The sequence below is a fragment of the Carcharodon carcharias genome, chromosome 11 (genome assembly GCF_017639515.1).
Source record: "Carcharodon carcharias isolate sCarCar2 chromosome 11, sCarCar2.pri, whole genome shotgun sequence".
Taxonomy (NCBI): domain Eukaryota; kingdom Metazoa; phylum Chordata; class Chondrichthyes; order Lamniformes; family Lamnidae; genus Carcharodon; species Carcharodon carcharias.
This window is the reverse complement of record NC_054477.1, coordinates 164487895-164507774: the sequence shown is the minus strand read 5'-3', so window position 1 is coordinate 164507774 and position 19880 is coordinate 164487895.

Below are 19880 nucleotides of genomic sequence, written 5' to 3'. Positions count from 1 at the left end.
TGACAGATTCCCATACACCAGCTCAGTGTTTCTGACTCATTCCCTACACCAGGTGATTGTTCTCTAGCACATTCCCCTCTGCCAGGTGAGTGTAGTCTGACACATTTCCCTACACCAGGTGAGTGTAGTCCGGCTTATTCCCCTACACCAGGTGAGTGGCGTCTGGCACATTCCCCTTCACCAGGTGAGTGTGGTCTGGCACATTCCCCTACACCAGGTGAGTGTGGTCTGGCACATTCCCTACACCAGGTGAGTGTGGTCTGGCACATTCCCCTACACCAGGTGAGTGCGCTCTGGCACATTCCCCTACACCAGGTGAGTGTGGTCTGGCACATTCCCCTACAGCAGGTGAGTCTGATCTGGCACATTCCCCTACACCAGGTGAGTGTGTTCTGGCAAATTCCCCTACACCAGGTGAGTGTGGTCTGGCACATTCCCCTACACCAGGTGAGTGTGGTCCCGCACATTCCCCTACACCAGGTGAATGTGTCTGACATATTCCCCCACACCAGGTGAGTGCACTCTGGCACATTCCCCTACACCAGGTGAGTCTGATCTGGCAAATTCGCCTACACCAGGTGAGTGTGCTCTGGCACTTTCCCCTACACCAGGTGAGTCTGATCTGGCACATTCCCCTACACCAGGTGAGTGTGGTCTTGCACATTCCCATACACCAGGTGAGTGTGGTCTGACACATTTCCCTACACCATTTGAGTATGGTCCGGCACATTCCCCTTCCCCAGGTGAGTATGGTCTGGCACATTCCCCTCCACCAGGTGAGTGGCGTCTGGCACATTCCCCATCACCAGGTGAGTGTGTTCTGGCAAATTCCCCTAAACCAGGTGAGTGTGCTCTGGCACATTCCCCTACACCAGGTGAGTGTGGTCCCGCACATTCCCCTACACCAGGTGAATATGGTCTGGCACATTCCCCTACACCAGGTGAGTGTGGTCCCGCACATTCCCCTACACCAGGTGATTGTGCTCTGGCACATTCCCCTCTACCAGTTGAGTGTGCTCTGGCACATTCCCCTACACCAGGTGTTTGTGCTCTGGCACATTCCGCTACACCAGGTGAGTGTGGTTGGCACATTCCCCTACACCAGATGAGTGCGGTCTAGCACATTCCCATACACCAAGTCATTATGTTCAGGCACATTGCCCTGCACCAGGTGAATGGGTCTGGCACATTCCCCTACACCAGGTGAGTGCGCTCTGGCACATTCCCCTACACCAGGTGAGTGCGGTCTGGCACATTCCCCTACACCAGGTGAGTGTGTTCTGGCACATTCCCCTACACCACGTGAGTTTGGTCCCGCACATTCCCCTACAACAGGTGAGTGTGGTCTGACACATTCCCCTACACTAGGTGAGTGTGGTCTGACACATTTCCCTACACCATTTGAGTGTGGTATGGCACATTGCCCCTTAACCAGGTGACTGTGGTCTGGCACATTCCCCTTCACCGGGTGAGTGTGGTCTGGCACATTCCCCTCCACCAGGTGAGTGTGCTCTGGAACATTCCCCTACACCAGGTGAGTGCGGTCTGGCACATTCCCCTACACCAGGTGAGTGTGCTCTGGCACATTCCGGTCCACCAGGTGAGAGCAGTCTGCCACATTCCCCTACACCAGGTGAGTGCAGACTGGCACTGTCCCCTACACCAGCTGAGTGCAGCCTGGCACATTCCCATACACCAGGTTAGTGTGGTCTGGCACATTCCCCTACACCAGGTGAGTGTGCTCTGGCACATTGCCCTACACCTGGTGAGTGCAGCCTGGCACTGTTCCCTACACCAGGTGAGTGTGCTCTGGCACATTCCCCTACACCAGGTGAGTGTGGTCTGACACATTGCCCTACACCATTTGAGTGTGGTCTGGCACATTCCCCTCCACCAGGTGGGTGGCGTCTTGCACATACCCCTACACCAGGTGAGTGTGCTCTGGCACATACACCTTCACCGGGTGAGTGTAGTCTGGCACATTCCCCTCCACCAGGTGGGTGGCATCTGGCACATTCCCCTACACCAGGTGAGTGTGCTCTGGCACATTCCCCTACACCAGGTGAGTGTGCTCTGGCACATTCCCCTACACCAGGTGAGTGCGTCTGACACATTCCCCTACACCAGGTGAGTGTGGTCTGGCACATTCCCCTACACCAGGTGAGTGTCATCGGGCACATTCCCCTACACCAGGTGAGTGTCATCGGGCACATTCCCCTACACCAGGTGAGTGTCATCGGGCACATTCCCCTACACCAGGTGAGTGTGCTCTGGCACATTCCCCTACAAAAGGTGAGTGCAGACTGGCACATTACGCTTCACCAGGTGAGTGTGGTCTGGCACATTCCCCTACACCAGGTAAGTGTGCTCTGGCACATTCCAATACAACAGGTGAGTGTGGTCTGGCACATTCCCCTACACCAGGTGTGTGTGGTCTGACACATTCCCCTACACCAGGTGAGTGTGGTCTGACACATTCCCCTACACCATGTGAATGTGGTCTGGCACATTCCAATACAACAGGTGAGTGTGGTCTGGACATTCCACTTCACCAGTTGAGTAATGTCTGGCACATTCCCCTCCACCAGGTGAGTGCCGTCTGGCACATTCCCCTACACCAGGTGAGTGTGCTCTGGCACATTCCCCTTCACCAGGTGAGTGTGGTCTGGTACATTCCCCGCCACCAGGTCAGTGGCGTCTGGCACATTCCCCTACACCAGGTGATTGTGCTCTGGCACATTCCCCTACACCAGGTGAGTGCGGTCTGGCACATTCCCCTACACCCGGTGAGTGTTGTCTGACAGATTCCCATACACCAGCTCAGTGTTTCTGACTCATTCCCTACACCAGGTGATTGTTCTCTAGCACATTCCCCTCTGCCAGGTGAGTGTAGTCTGACACATTTCCCTACACCAGGTGAGTGTAGTCCGGCTTATTCCCCTACACCAGGTGAGTGGCGTCTGGCACATTCCCCTTCACCAGGTGAGTGTGGTCTGGCACATTCCCCTACACCAGGTGAGTGTGGTCTGGCACATTCCCTACACCAGGTGAGTGTGGTCTGGCACATTCCCCTACACCAGGTGAGTGCGCTCTGGCACATTCCCCTACACCAGGTGAGTGTGGTCTGGCACATTCCCCTACAGCAGGTGAGTCTGATCTGGCACATTCCCCTACACCAGGTGAGTGTGTTCTGGCAAATTCCCCTACACCAGGTGAGTGTGGTCTGGCACATTCCCCTACACCAGGTGAGTGTGGTCCCGCACATTCCCCTACACCAGGTGAATGTGTCTGACATATTCCCCCACACCAGGTGAGTGCACTCTGGCACATTCCCCTACACCAGGTGAGTCTGATCTGGCAAATTCGCCTACACCAGGTGAGTGTGCTCTGGCACTTTCCCCTACACCAGGTGAGTCTGATCTGGCACATTCCCCTACACCAGGTGAGTGTGGTCTTGCACATTCCCATACACCAGGTGAGTGTGGTCTGACACATTTCCCTACACCATTTGAGTATGGTCCGGCACATTCCCCTTCCCCAGGTGAGTATGGTCTGGCACATTCCCCTCCACCAGGTGAGTGGCGTCTGGCACATTCCCCATCACCAGGTGAGTGTGTTCTGGCAAATTCCCCTAAACCAGGTGAGTGTGCTCTGGCACATTCCCCTACACCAGGTGAGTGTGGTCCCGCACATTCCCCTACACAAGGTGAATATGGTCTGGCACATTCCCCTACACCAGGTGAGTGTGGTCCCGCACATTCCCCTACACCAGGTGATTGTGCTCTGGCACATTCCCCTCTACCAGTTGAGTGTGCTCTGGCACATTCCCCTACACCAGGTGAGTGCACTCTGGCACATTCCGCTACACCAGGTGAGTGTGGTTGGCACATTCCCCTACACCAGATGAGTGCGGTCTAGCACATTCCCATACACCAAGTCATTAAGTTCAGGCACATTGCCCTGCACCAGGTGAATGGGTCTGGCACATTCCCCTACACCAGGTGAGTGCGCTCTGGCACATTCCCCTACACCAGGTGAGTGCGGTCTGGCACATTCCCCTACACCAGGTGAGTGTGTTCTGGCACATTCCCCTACACCACGTGAGTTTGGTCCCGCACATTCCCCTACAACAGGTGAGTGTGGTCTGACACATTCCCCTACACTAGGTGAGTGTGGTCTGACACATTTCCCTACACCATTTGAGTGTGGTATGGCACATTGCCCCTTAACCAGGTGACTGTGGTCTGGCACATTCCCCTTCACCGGGTGAGTGTGGTCTGGCACATTCCCCTCCACCAGGTGAGTGTGCTCTGGAACATTCCCCTACACCAGGTGAGTGCGGTCTGGCACATTCCCCTACACCAGGTGAGTGTGCTCTGGCACATTCCCCTACACCAGGTGAGTGTGGTCGGGGACATTCCCCTACACCAGGTGAGTGTGCTCTGGCACATTCCCCTACACCAGGTGAGTGTGCTCTGGCACATTCCCCTACACCAGGTGAGTGCGTCTGACACATTCCCCTACACAAGTTGCGTGTTGTATGGGACATTCCACTTCACCAGGTGAGTGTGGTCGGGGACATTCCCCTACACCAGGTGAGTGTGATCTCGCACATTCCCCTTCACCAGGTGAGTGTGGTCTCGCACATTCCCCTAAAATGGGTGAGTGTGGTCTGACATATTCCCATACACCAGGTTAATGTGCATTGGCACATTCCCCTACACCAGGTGAGTGTGCTCTGGCATATTCCACTACTCCAGGTAAGTGGGCTCTGGCACATTCCCCTACACCAGGTGAGTGTGGTCTGGCACATTGCCTTACACCAGGTGAGTATGGTCTGGCACATTCCCCTCCAACAGGTGAGTGGCGTCTAGCACATTCCCCTACACCAGGTGAGTGTGTTCTGGCACATTCCCCTACACCAGGTGAATGCGGTTTGGGACATTCCCCTACACCAGGTGAGTGCGTCTGACACATTCCCGACACCAGGTGAGTGTGCTCTGGCACACTCCCCTTCACCGGGTGAGTGTGGTCTGGCACATTCCCCTCCACCAGTTGGGTGGCGTCTGGCACATGCCCCTACACCAGGTGAGTGTGCTCTGGAACATTCCCCTACACCAGGTGAGTGTTGTCTGGCACATTCCCCTACACCAGGTGAGTGTGCTCTGGCACATTCCCCTACAAAAGGTGAGTGCAGACTGGCACATTACGCTTCACCAGGTGAGTGTGGTCTGGCACAATCCCCTACGCCAGGTGTGTGTGGTCTGACACATTCCCCTACACCAGGTGAGTGTGGTCTGACACATTCCCCTACAGCATGTGAATGTGGTCTGGCACATTCCAATACAACAGGTGAGTGTGGTCTGGACATTCCACTTCACCAGTTGAGTAATGTCTGGCACATTCCCCTCCACCAGGTGAGTGCCGTCTGGCACATTCCCCTACACCAGGTGAGTGTGCTCTGGCACATTCCCCTTCACCAGGTGAGTGTGGTCTGGTACATTCCCCGCCACCAGGTCAGTGGCGTCTGGCACATTCCCCTACACCAGGTGATTGTGCTCTGGCACATTCCCCTACACCAGGTGAGTGCGGTCTGGCACATTCCCCTACACCCGGTGAGTGTTGTCTGACAGATTCCCATACACCAGCTCAGTGTTTCTGACTCATTCCCTACACCAGGTTATTGTTCTCTAGCACATTCCCCTCTGCCAGGTGAGTGTGGTCTGACACATTTCACTACACCAGGTGAGTGTAGTCCGGCACATTCCCCTTCACCAGGTGAGTATGGTCTGGCACATTCCCCTCCACCAGGTGAGTGGCGTCTGGCACATCCCCCTACACCAGGTGAGTGTGGTCTGGCACATTCCCCTACACCAGGTGAGTGCGGTCTGGCACATTCCCCTACACCAGGTGAGTGTGGTCTGGCACATTCCCCTACAGCAGGTGAGTCTGATCTGGCACATTCCCCTACACCAGGTGAGTGTGTTCTGGCTAATTCCCTACACCAGGTGAGTGTGGTCTGGCACATTCCCCTACACCAGGTGAGTGTGGTCCCGCACATTCCCCTACACCAGGTGAATGTGTCTGACATATTCCCCCACACCAGGTGAGTGCGCTCTGGCACGTTCCCCTACACCAGGTGAGTCTGATCTGGCACTTTCCCCTACACCAGGTGAGTCTGATCTGGCACATTCCCCTACACCAGGTGAGTGTGGTCTGGCACATTCCCATACACCAGGTGAGTGTGGTCTGACACATTTCCCTACACCATTTGAGTATGGTCCGGCACATTCCCCTTCCCCAGGTGAGTATGGTCTGGCACATTCCCCTCCACCAGGTGAGTGGCATCTGGCACATTCCCCATCACCAGGTGAGTGTGTTCTGGCAAATTCCCCTAAACCAGGTGAGTGTGCTCTGGCACATTCCCCTACACCAGGTGAGTGTGGTCCCGCACATTCCCCTACACCAGGTGAATATGGTCTGGCACATTCCCCTACACCAGGTGAGTGTGGTCCCGCACATTCCCCTACACCAGGTGATTGTGCTCTGGCACATTCCCCTCTACCAGTTGAGTGTGCTCTGGCACATTCCCCTACACCAGGTGAGTGCACTCTGGCACATTCCGCTACACCAGGTGAGTGTGGTTGGCACATTCCCCTACACCAGATGAGTGCGGTCTAGCACATTCCCATACACCAAGACATTATGTTCAGGCACATTGCCCTGCACCAGGTGAATGGGTCTGGCACATTCCCCTACACCAGGTGAGTGCGCTCTGGCACATTCCCCTACACCAGGTGAGTGCGGTCTGGCACATTCCCCTACACCAGGTGAGTGTGTTCTGGCACATTCCCCTACACCACGTGAGTTTGGTCCCGCACATTCCCCTACAACAGGTGAGTGTGGTCTGACACATTCCCCTACACTAGGTGAGTGTGGTCTGACACATTTCCCTACACCATTTGAGTGTGGTATGGCACATTGCCCCTTAACCAGGTGACTGTGGTCTGGCACATTCCCCTTCACCGGGTGAGTGTGGTCTGGCACATTCCCCTCCACCAGGTGAGTGTGCTCTGGAACATTCCCCTACACCAGGTGAGTGCGGTCTGGCACATTCCCCTACACCAGGTGAGTGTGCTCTGGCACATTCCCCTACACCAGGTGAGTGTGCTCTGGCACATTCCCCTACACCAGGTGAGTGTGGTCGGGGACATTCCCCTACACCAGGTGAGTGTGCTCTGGCACATTCCCCTACACCAGGTGAGTGTGCTCTGGCACATTCCCCTACACCAGGTGAGTGTGCTCTGGCACATTCCCCTACACCAGGTGAGTGCGTCTGACACATTCCCCTACACATGTTGCGTGTTGTATGGGACATTCCACTTCACCAGGTGAGTGTGGTCGGGGACATTCCCCTACACCAGGTGAGTGTGATCTCGCACATTCCCCTTCACCAGGTGAGTGTGGTCTCGCACATTCCCCTAAAACGGGTGAGTGTGGTCTGACATATTCCCATACACCAGGTTAATGTGCATTGGCACATTCCCCTACACCAGGTGAGTGTGCTCTGGCATATTCCACTACTCCAGGTAAGTGGGCTCTGGCACATTCCCCTACACCAGGTGAGTGTGGTCTGGCACATTGCCTTACACCAGGTGAGTATGGTCTGGCACATTCCCCTCCAACAGGTGAGTGGCGTCTGGCACATTCCCCTACACCAGGTGAGTGTGTTCTGGCACATTCCCCTACACCAGGTGAATGCGGTTTGGGACATTCCCCTACACCAGGTGAGTGCGTCTGACACATTCCCGACACCAGGTGAGTGTGCTCTGGCACACTCCCCTTCACCGGGTGAGTGTGGTCTGGCACATTCCCCTCCACCAGTTGGGTGGCGTCTGGCACATGCCCCTACACCAGGTGAGTGTGCTCTGGAACATTCCCCTACACCAGGTGAATGTTGTCTGGCACATTCCCCTACACCAGGTGAGTGTTGTCTGGCACATTCCCCTACACCAGGTGAGTGTTGTCTGGCACATTCCCCTACACCAGGTGAGTGTCATCGGGCACATTCCCCTACACCAGGTGAGTGTTGTCTGGCACGTTCCCCTACACCAGGTGTGCGTTGTCTGGCACATTCCCCTACACCAGGTGAGTGTGGTCCGGCACATTCCCCTTCACCAGGTGAGTATGGTCTGGCACATTCCCCTCCACCATATGAGTGGCGTCTGGCACATTCCCCTACACCAGGTGAGTGTGCTCTGGCACATTCCCCTTCAACGGGTGAGTGTGCTCTGTAACATTCCCCGACACCAGGTGAATGTGCTCTGGCACATTCCCCTACACCAGGTGAGTGTGCTCTGGCACATTCCGGTCCACCAGGTGAGAGCAGTCTGGCACATTCCCCTACACCAGGTGAGTGCAGACTGGCACTGTCCCCTACACCAGCTGAGTGCAGCCTGGCACATTCCCCTACACCAGGTTAGTGTGGTCTGGCACATTCCCCTACACCAGGTGAGTGTGCTCTGCCACATTGCCCTACACCTGGTGAGTGCAGCCTGGCACTGTTCCCTACACCAGGTGAGTGTGCTCTGGCACATTCCCCTACACCAGGTGAGTGTGTTCTGGCACATTCCCCTACAACAGGTGAATGCGGTTTGGGACATTCCCCTACACCAGGTGAGTGCGTCTGACACATTCCCGACACCAGATGAGTGTGCTCTGGCACATTCCCCTTCACCGGGTGAGTGTGGTCTGGCACATTCCCCTCCACCAGTTGGGTGGCGTCTGGCACATGCCCCTACGCCAGGTGAGTGTGCTCTGGAACATTCCCCTACACCAGGTGAGTGTTGTCTGGCACATTCCCCTACACCAGGTGAGTGTTGTCTGGCACATTCCCCTACACCAGGTGAGTGTTGTCTGGCACATTCCCCTACACCAGGTGAGTGTCATCGGGCACATTCCCCTACACCAGGTGAGTGTTGTCTGGCACATTCCCCTACACCAGGTGAGTGTTGTCTGGCACATTCCCCTACACCAGGTGAGTGTGGTCCGGCACATTCCCCTTCACCAGGTGAGTATGGTCTGGCACATTCCCCTCCACCATATGAGTGGCGTCTGGCACATTCCCCTACACCAGGTGAGTGTGCTCTGGCACATTCCCCTTCAACGGGTGAGTGTGCTCTGTAACATTCCCCTACACCAGGTGAATGTGCTCTGGCACATTCCCCTACACCAGGTGAGTGTGCTCTGGCACATTCCGGTCCACCAGGTGAGAGCAGTCTGGCACATTCCCCTACACCAGGTGAGTGCAGACTGGCACTGTCCCCTACACCAGCTGAGTGCAGCCTGGCACATTCCCCTACACCAGGTTAGTGTGGTCTGGCACATTCCCCTACACCAGGTGAGTGTGCTCTGGCACATTGCCCTACACCTGGTGAGTGCAGCCTGGCACTGTTCCCTACACCAGGTGAGTGTGCTCTGGCACATTCCCCTACACCAGGTGAGTGTGGTCTGACACATTGCCCTAAACCATTTGAGTGTGGTCTGGCACATTCCCCTCCACCAGGTGGGTGGCATCTGGCACATTCCCCTACACCAGGTGAGTGTGCTCTGGCACATTCCCCTTCACCGGGTGAGTGGCGTCTGGCACATTCCCCATCACCAGGTGAGTGTGTTCTGGCAAATTCCCCTAAACCAGGTGAGTGTGCTCTGGCACATTCCCCTACACCAGGTGAGTGTGGTCCCGCACATTCCCCTACACAAGGTGAATATGGTCTGGCACATTCCCCTACACCAGGTGAGTGTGGTCCCGCACATTCCCCTACACCAGGTGATTGTGCTCTGGCACATTCCCCTCTACCAGTTGAGTGTGCTCTGGCACATTCCCCTACACCAGGTGAGTGCACTCTGGCACATTCCGCTACACCAGGTGAGTGTGGTTGGCACATTCCCCTACACCAGATGAGTGCGGTCTAGCACATTCCCATACACCAAGTCATTATGTTCAGGCACATTGCCCTGCACCAGGTGAATGCGTCTGGCACATTCCCCTACACCAGGTGAGTGCGCTCTGGCACATTCCCCTACACCAGGTGAGTGCGGTCTGGCACATTCCCCTACACCAGGTGAGTGTGTTCTGGCACATTCCCCTACACCACGTGAGTTTGGTCCCGCACATTCCCCTACAACAGGTGAGTGTGGTCTGACACATTCCCCTACACTAGGTGAGTGTGGTCTGACACATTTCCCTACACCATTTGAGTGTGGTATGGCACATTGCCCCTTAACCAGGTGACTGTGGTCTGGCACATTCCCCTTCACCGGGTGAGTGTGGTCTGGCACATTCCCCTCCACCAGGTGAGTGTGCTCTGGAACATTCCCCTACACCAGGTGAGTGCGGTCTGGCACATTCCCCTACACCAGGTGATTGTGCTCTGGCAAATTCCCCTACACCAGGTGAGTGCGGTCTGGCACATTCCCCTACACCCGGTGAGTGTTGTCTGACAGATTCCCATACACCAGCTCAGTGTTTCTGACTCATTCCCTACACCAGGTGATTGTTCTCTAGCACATTCCCCTCTGCCAGGTGAGTGTGGTCTGACACATTTCACTACACCAGGTGAGTGTAGTCCGGCACATTCCCCTTCACCAGGTGAGTATGGTCTGGCACATTCCCCTCCACCAGGTGAGTGGCGTCTGGCACATTCCCCTTCACCAGGTGAGTGTGGTCTGGCACATCCCCCTACACCAGGTGAGTGTGGTCTGGCACATTCCCTACACCAGGTGAGTGCGGTCTGGTAAATTCCACTACAACAGGTGAGTGCGGTCTGGCACATTCCCCTACACCAGGTGAGTGCGGTCTGGCACATTCCCCTACACCAGGTGAGTGTGGTCTGGCACATTCCCCTACAGCAGGTGAGTCTGATCTGGCACATTCCCCTACACCAGGTGAGTGTGTTCTGGCAAATTCCCTACACCAGGTGAGTGTGGTCTGGCACATTCCCCTACACCAGGTGAGTGTGGTCCCGCACATTCCCCTACACCAGGTGAATGTGTCTGACATATTCCCCCACACCAGGTGAGTGCGCTCTGGCACGTTCCCCTACACCAGGTGAGTCTGATCTGGCACATTCGCCTACACCAGGTGAGTGTGCTCTGGCACTTTCCCCTACACCAGGTGAGTCTGATCTGGCACATTCCCCTACACCAGGTGAGTGTGGTCTGGCACATTCCCATACACCAGGTGAGTGTGGTCTGACACATTTCCCTACACCATTTGAGTATGGTCCGGCACATTCCCCTTCCCCAGGTGAGTATGGTCTGGCACATTCCCCTCCACCAGGTGAGTGGCGTCTGGCACATTCCCCATCACCAGGTGAGTGTGTTCTGGCAAATTCCCCTAAACCAGGTGAGTGTGCTCTGGCACATTCCCCTACACCAGGTGAGTGTGGTCCCGCACATTCCCCTACACAAGGTGAATATGGTCTGGCACATTCCCCTACACCAGGTGAGTGTGGTCCCGCACATTCCCCTACACCAGGTGATTGTGCTCTGGCACATTCCCCTCTACCAGTTGAGTGTGCTCTGGCACATTCCCCTACACCAGGTGAGTGCACTCTGGCACATTCCGCTACACCAGGTGAGTGTGGTTGGCACATTCCCCTACACCAGATGAGTGCGGTCTAGCACATTCCCATACACCAAGTCATTATGTTCAGGCACATTGCCCTGCACCAGGTGAATGCGTATGGCACATTCCCCTACACCAGGTGAGTGCGCTCTGGCACATTCCCCTACACCTTTTGAGTGCGGTCTGGCACATTCCCTTACACCAGGTGAGTGTGTTCTGGCACATTCCCCTACACCACACGAGTTTGGTCCCGCACATTCCCCTACAACAGGTGAGTGTGGTCTGACACATTCCCCTACACTAGGTGAGTGTGGTCTGACACATTTCCCTACACCATTTGAGTGTGGTATGGCACATTGCCCCTTAACCAGGTGACTGTGGTCTGGCACATTCCCCTTCACCGGGTGAGTGTGGTCTGGCACATTCCCCTCCACCAGGTGAGTGTGCTCTGGAACATTCCCCTACACCAGGTGAGTGCGGTCTGGCACATTCCCCTACACCAGGTGAGTGTGCTCTGGCACATTCCCCTACACCAGGTGAGTGTGCTCTGGCACATTCCCCTACACCAGGTGAGTGTGGTCGGGGACATTCCCCTACACCAGGTGAGTGTGCTCTGGCACATTCCCCTACACCAGGTGAGTGTGCTCTGGCACATTCCCCTACACCAGGTGAGTGCGTCTGACACATTCCCCTACACAAGTTGCGTGTTGTATGGGACATTCCACTTCACCAGGTGAGTGTGGTCGGGGACATTCCCCTACACCAGGTGAGTGTGATCTCGCACATTCCCCTTCACCAGGTGAGTGTGGTCTCGCACATTCCCCTAAAATGGGTGAGTGTGGTCTGACATATTCCCATACACCAGGTTAATGTGCATTGGCACATTCCCCTACACCAGGTGAGTGTGCTCTGGCATATTCCACTACTCCAGGTAAGTGGGCTCTGGCACATTCCCCTACACCAGGTGAGTGTAGTCTGGCACATTGCCTTACACCAGGTGAGTATGGTCTGGCACATTCCCCTCCAACAGGTGAGTGGCGTCTGGCACATTCCCCTACACCAGGTGAGTGTGTTCTGGCACATTCCCTTACACCAGGTGAATGCGGTTTGGGACATTCCCCTACACCAGGTGAGTGCGTCTGACACATTCCCGACACCAGGTGAGTGTGCTCTGGCACACTCCCCTTCACCGGGTGAGTGTGGTCTGGCACATTCCCCTCCACCAGTTGGGTGGCGTCTGGCACATGCCCCTACACCAGGTGAGTGTGCTCTGGAACATTCCCCTACACCAGGTGAGTGTTGTCTGGCACATTCCCCTACACCAGGTGAGTGTGCTCTGGCACATTCCCCTACAAAAGGTGAGTGCAGACTGGCATATTACGCTTCACCAGGTGAGTGTGGTCTGGCACAATCCCCTACGCCAGGTGTGTGTGGTCTGACACATTCCCCTACACCAGGTGAGTGTGGTCTGACACATTCCCCTACAGCATGTGAATGTGGTCTGGCACATTCCAATACAACAGGTGAGTGTGGTCTGGACATTCCACTTCACCAGTTGAGTAATGTCTGGCACATTCCCCTCCACCAGGTGAGTGCCGTCTGGCACATTCCCCTACACCAGGTGAGTGTGCTCTGGCACATTCCCCTTCACCAGGTGAGTGTGGTCTTGTACATTCCCCGCCACCAGGTCAGTGGCGTCTGGCACATTCCCCTACACCAGGTGATTGTGCTCTGGCACATTCCCCTACACCAGGTGAGTGCGGTCTGGCACATTCCCCTACACCAGGTGAGTGTGCTCTGGCACATTCCCCTACACCAGGTGAGTGTGCTCTGGCACATTCCCCTACACCAGGTGAGTGTGGTCGGGGACATTCCCCTACACCAGGTGAGTGTGCTCTGGCACATTCCCCTACACCAGGTGAGTGTGCTCTGGCACATTCCCCTACACCAGGTGAGTGTGCTCTGGCACATTCCCCTACACCAGGTGAGTGCGTCTGACACATTCCCCTACACAAGTTGCGTGTTGTATGGGACATTCCACTTCACCAGGTGAGTGTGGTCGGGGACATTCCCCTACACCAGGTGAGTGTGATCTCGCACATTCCCCTTCACCAGGTGAGTGTGGTCTCGCACATTCCCCTAAAACGGGTGAGTGTGGTCTGACATATTCCCATACACCAGGTTAATGTGCATTGGTACATTCCCCTACACCAGCTGAGTGTGCTCTGGCATATTCCACTACTCCAGGTAAGTGGGCTCTGGCACATTCCCCTACACCAGGTGAGTGTGGTCTGGCACATTGCCTTACACCAGGTGAGTATGGTCTGGCACATTCCCCTCCAACAGGTGAGTGGCGTCTGGCACATTCCCCTACACCAGGTGAGTGTGTTCTGGCACATTCCCCTACACCAGGTGAATGCGGTTTGGGACATTCCCCTACACCAGGTGAGTGCGTCTGACACATTCCCGACACCAGGTGAGTGTGCTCTGGCACACTCCCCTTCACCGGGTGAGTGTGGTCTGGCACATTCCCCTCCACCAGTTGGGTGGCGTCTGGCACATGCCCCTACACCAGGTGAGTGTGCTCTGGAACATTCCCCTACACCAGGTGAGTGTTGTCTGGCACATTCCCCTACACCAGGTGAGTGTTGTCTGGCACATTCCCCTACACCAGGTGAGTGTTGTCTGGCACATTCCCCTACACCAGGTGAGTGTCATCGGGCACATTCCCCTACACCAGGTGAGTGTTGTCTGGCACGTTCCCCTACACCAGGTGTGCGTTGTCTGGCACATTCCCCTACACCAGGTGAGTGTGGTCCGGCACATTCCCCTTCACCAGGTGAGTATGGTCTGGCACATTCCCCTCCACCATATGAGTGGCGTCTGGCACATTCCCCTACACCAGGTGAGTGTGCTCTGGCACATTCCCCTTCAACGGGTGAGTGTGCTCTGTAACATTCCCCGACACCAGGTGAATGTGCTCTGGCACATTCCCCTACACCAGGTGAGTGTGCTCTGGCACATTCCGGTCCACCAGGTGAGAGCAGTCTGGCACATTCCCCTACACCAGGTGAGTGCAGACTGGCACTGTCCCCTACACCAGCTGAGTGCAGCCTGGCACATTCCCCTACACCAGGTTAGTGTGGTCTGGCACATTCCCCTACACCAGGTGAGTGTGCTCTGCCACATTGCCCTACACCTGGTGAGTGCAGCCTGGCACTGTTCCCTACACCAGGTGAGTGTGCTCTGGCACATTCCCCTACACCAGGTGAGTGTGTTCTGGCACATTCCCCTACACCAGGTGACTGCGGTATGGGACATTCCCCTACACCAGGTGAGTGCGTCTGACACATTCCCGACACCAGATGAGTGTGCTCTGGCACATTCCCCTTCACCGGGTGAGTGTGGTCTGGCACATTCCCCTCCACCAGTTGGGTGGCGTCTGGCACATGCCCCTACACCAGGTGAGTGTGCTCTGGAACATTCCCCTACACCAGGTGAGTGTTGTCTGGCACATTCCCCTACACCAGGTGAGTGTTGTCTGGCACATTCCCCTACACCAGGTGAGTGTTGTCTGGCACATTCCCCTACACCAGGTGAGTGTCATCGGGCACATTCCCCTACACCAGGTGAGTGTTGTCTGGCACGTTCCCCTACACCAGGTGTGCGTTGTCTGGCACATTCCCCTACACCAGGTGAGTGTGGTCCGGCACATTCCCCTTCACCAGGTGAGTATGGTCTGGCACATTCCCCTCCACCATATGAGTGGCGTCTGGCACATTCCCCTACACCAGGTGAGTGTGCTCTGGCACATTCCCCTTCAACGGGTGAGTGTGCTCTGTAACATTCCCCGACACCAGGTGAATGTGCTCTGGCACATTCCCCTACACCAGGTGAGTGTGCTCTGGCACATTCCGGTCCACCAGGTGAGAGCAGTCTGGCACATTCCCCTACACCAGGTGAGTGCAGACTGGCACTGTCCCCTACACCAGCTGAGTGCAGCCTGGCACATTCCCCTACACCAGGTTAGTGTGGTCTGGCACATTCCCCTACACCAGGTGAGTGTGCTCTGGCACATTGCCCTACACCTGGTGAGTGCAGCCTGGCACTGTTCCCTACACCAGGTGAGTGTGCTCTGGCACATTCCCCTACACCAGGTGAGTGTGGTCTGACACATTGCCCTAAACCATTTGAGTGTGGTCTGGCACATTCCCCTCCACCAGGTGGGTGGCGTCTTGCACATTCCCCTACACCATGTGAGTGTGCTCTGGCACATCCACCTTCACCGGGTGAGTGTAGTCTGGCACATTCCCCTCCACCAGGTGGGTGGAATCTGGCACATTCCCCTACACCAGGTGAGTGTGCTCTGGCACATTCCCCTTCACCGGGTGAGTGGCGTCTGGCACATTCCCCATCACCAGGTGAGTGTGTTCTGGCAAATTCCCCTAAACCAGGTGAGTGTGCTCTGGCACATTCCCCTACACCAGGTGAGTGTGGTCCCGCACATTCCCCTACACAAGGTGAATATGGTCTGGCACATTCGCCTACACCAGGTGAGTGTGGTCCCGCACATTCCCCTACACCAGGTGATTGTGCTCTGGCACATTCCCCTCTACCAGTTGAGTGTGCTCTGGCACATTCCCCTACACCAGGTGAGTGCACTCTGGCACATTCCGCTACACCAGGTGAGTGTGGTTGGCACATTCCCCTACACCAGATGAGTGCGGTCTAGCACATTCCCATACACCAAGTCATTATGTTCAGGCACATTGCCCTGCACCAGGTGAATGCGTCTGGCACATTGCCTTACACCAGGTGAGTATGGTCTGGCACATTCCCCTCCAACAGGTGAGTGGCGTCTGGCACATTCCCCTACACCAGGTGAGTGTGTTCTGGCACATTCCCCTACACCAGGTGAATGCGGTTTGGGACATTCCCCTACACCAGGTGAGTGCGTCTGACACATTCCCGACACCAGGTGAGTGTGCTCTGGCACACTCCCCTTCACCGGGTGAGTGTGGTCTGGCACATTCCCCTCCACCAGTTGGGTGGCGTCTGGCACATGCCCCTACACCAGGTGAGTGTGCTCTGGAACATTCCCCTACACCAGGTGAGTGTTGTCTGGCACATTCCCCTACACCAGGTGAGTGTGCTCTGGCACATTCCCCTACAAAAGGTGAGTGCAGACTGGCACATTACGCTTCACCAGGTGAGTGTGGTCTGGCACATTCCCCTACACCAGGTGTGTGTGGTCTGACACATTCCCCTACACCAGGTGAGTGTGGTCTGACAGATTCCCCTACACCAGGTGAGTGTGTTCTGGCACATTCCCCTACACCACGTGAGTTTGGTCCCGCACATTCCCCTACAACAGGTGAGTGTGGTCTGACACATTCCCCTACACTAGGTGAGTGTGGTCTGACACATTTCCCTACACCATTTGAGTGTGGTATGGCACATTGCCCCTTAACCAGGTGACTGTGGTCTGGCACATTCCCCTTCACCGGGTGAGTGTGGTCTGGCACATTCCCCTCCACCAGGTGAGTGTGCTCTGTAACATTCCCCTACACCAGGTGAGTGCGGTCTGGCACATTCCCCTACACCAGGTGAGTGTGCTCTGGAACATTCCCCTACACCAGGTGAGTGTGCTCTGGCACATTCCCCTACACCAGGTGAGTGTGGTCGGGGACATTCCCCTACACCAGGTGAGTGTGCTCTGGCACATTCCCCTACACCAGGTGAGTGTGCTCTGGCACATTCCCCTACACCAGGTGAGTGTGCTCTGGCACATTCCCCTACACCAGGTGAGTGCGTCTGACACATTCCCCTACACAAGTTGCGTGTTGTATGGGACATTCCACTTCACCAGGTGAGTGTGGTCGGGGACATTCCCCTACACCAGGTGAGTGTGATCTCGCACATTCCCCTTCACCAGGTGAGTGTGGTCTCGCACATTCCCCTAAAACGGGTGAGTGTGGTCTGACATATTCCCATACACCAGGTTAATGTGCATTGGCACATTCCCCTACACCAGGTGAGTGTGCTCTGGCATATTCCACTACTCCAGGTAAGTGGGCTCTGGCACATTCCCCTACACCAGGTGAGTGTGGTCTGGCACATTGCCTTACACCAGGTGAGTATGGTCTGGCACATTCCCCTCCAACAGGTGAGTGGCGTCTGGCACATTCCCCTACACCAGGTGAGTGTGTTCTGGCACATTCCCCTACACCAGGTGAATGCGGTTTGGGACATTCCCCTACACCAGGTGAGTGCGTCTGACACATTCCCGACACCAGGTGAGTGTGCTCTGGCACACTCCCCTTCACCGGGTGAGTGTGGTCTGGCACATTCCCCTCCACCAGTTGGGTGGCGTCTGGCACATGCCCCTACACCAGGTGAGTGTGCTCTGGAACATTCCCCTACACCAGGTGAGTGTTGTCTGGCACATTCCCCTACACCAGGTGAGTGTGCTCTGGCACATTCCCCTACAAAAGGTGAGTGCAGACTGGCACATTACGCTTCACCAGGTGAGTGTGGTCTGGCACATTCCCCTACACCAGGTGTGTGTGGTCTAACACATTCCCCTACGCCAGGTGTGTGTGGTCTGACACATTCCCCTACACCAGGTGAGTGTTTTCTGACACATTCCCCTACACCATGTGAATGTGGTCTGGCACATTCCAATACAACAGGTGAGTGTGGTCTGGACATTCCACTTCACCAGTTGAGTAATGTCTGGCACATTCCCCTCCACCAGGTGAGTGCCGTCTGGCACATTCCCCTTCACCAGGTGAGTGTGCTCTGGCACATTCCCCTTCACCAGGTGAGTGTGGTCTGGTACATTCCCCGCCACCAGGTCAGTGGCGTCTGGCACATTCCCCTACACCAGGTGATTGTGCTCTGGCAAATTCCCCTACACCAGGTGAGTGCGGTCTGGCACATTCCCCTACACCCGGTGAGTGTTGTCTGACAGATTCCCATACACCAGCTCAGTGTTTCTGACTCATTCCCTACACCAGGTGATTGTTCTCTAGCACATTCCCCTCTGCCAGGTGAGTGTGGTCTGACACATTTCACTACACCAGGTGAGTGTAGTCCGGCACATTCCCCTCCACCAGGTGAGTGGCGTCTGGCACATTCCCCTCCACCAGGTGAGTGGCGTCTGGCACATTCCCCTTCACCAGGTGAGTGTGGTCTGGCACATCCCCCTACACCAGGTGAGTGTGGTCTGGTAAATTCCACTACAACAGGTGAGTGCGGTCTGGCACATTCCCCTACACCAGGTGAGTGTGGTCTGGCACATTCCCCTACACCAGGTGAGTCTGATCTGGCACATTCCCCTACAGCAGGTGAGTCTGATCTGGCACATTCCCCTACACCAGGTGAGTGGTGTTCTGGCAAATTCCCTACACCAGGTGAGTGTGGTCTGGCACATTCCCTACACCAGGTGAGTGTGGTCCGCACATTCCCCTACACCAGGGTGATGTGCTCTGACATATTCCCCCACACCAGGTGAGTGCGCTCTGGCACGTTCCCCTACACCAGGTGAGTCTGATCTGGCACATTCGCCTACACCAGGTGAGGCTGCTCTGGCACTTTCCCCTACACCAGGTGAGTCTGATCTGGCACATTCCCATACACCAGGTGAGTGTGGTCTGAGCACATTCCCATACACCAGGTGAGTGTGGTCTGACACATTTCCCTACACCATTTGAGTATGGTCCGGCACATTCCCCTTCCCCAGGTGAGTATGGTCTGGCACATTCCCCTCCACCAGGTGAGTGGCGTCTGGCACATTCCCCATCACCAGGTGAGTGTGTTCTGGCAAATTCCCCTAAACCAGGTGAGTGTGCTCTGGCACATTCCCCTACACCAGGTGAGTGTGGTCCCGCACATTCCCCTACACAAGGTGAATATGGTCTGGCACATTCCCCTACACCAGGTGAGTGTGGTCCCGCACATTCCCCTACACCAGGTGATTGTGCTCTGGCACATTCCCCTCTACCAGTTGAGTGTGCTCTGGCACATTCCCCTACACCAGGTGAGTGCACTCTGGCACATTCCGCTACACCAGGTGAGTGTGGTTGGCACATTCCCCTACACCAGATGAGTGCGGTCTAGCACATTCCCATACACCAAGTCATTATGTTCAGGCACATTGCCCTGCACCAGGTGAATGCGTATGGCACATTCCCCTACACCAGGTGAGTGCGCTCTGGCACATTCCCCTCCAACAGGTGAGTGGCGTTCT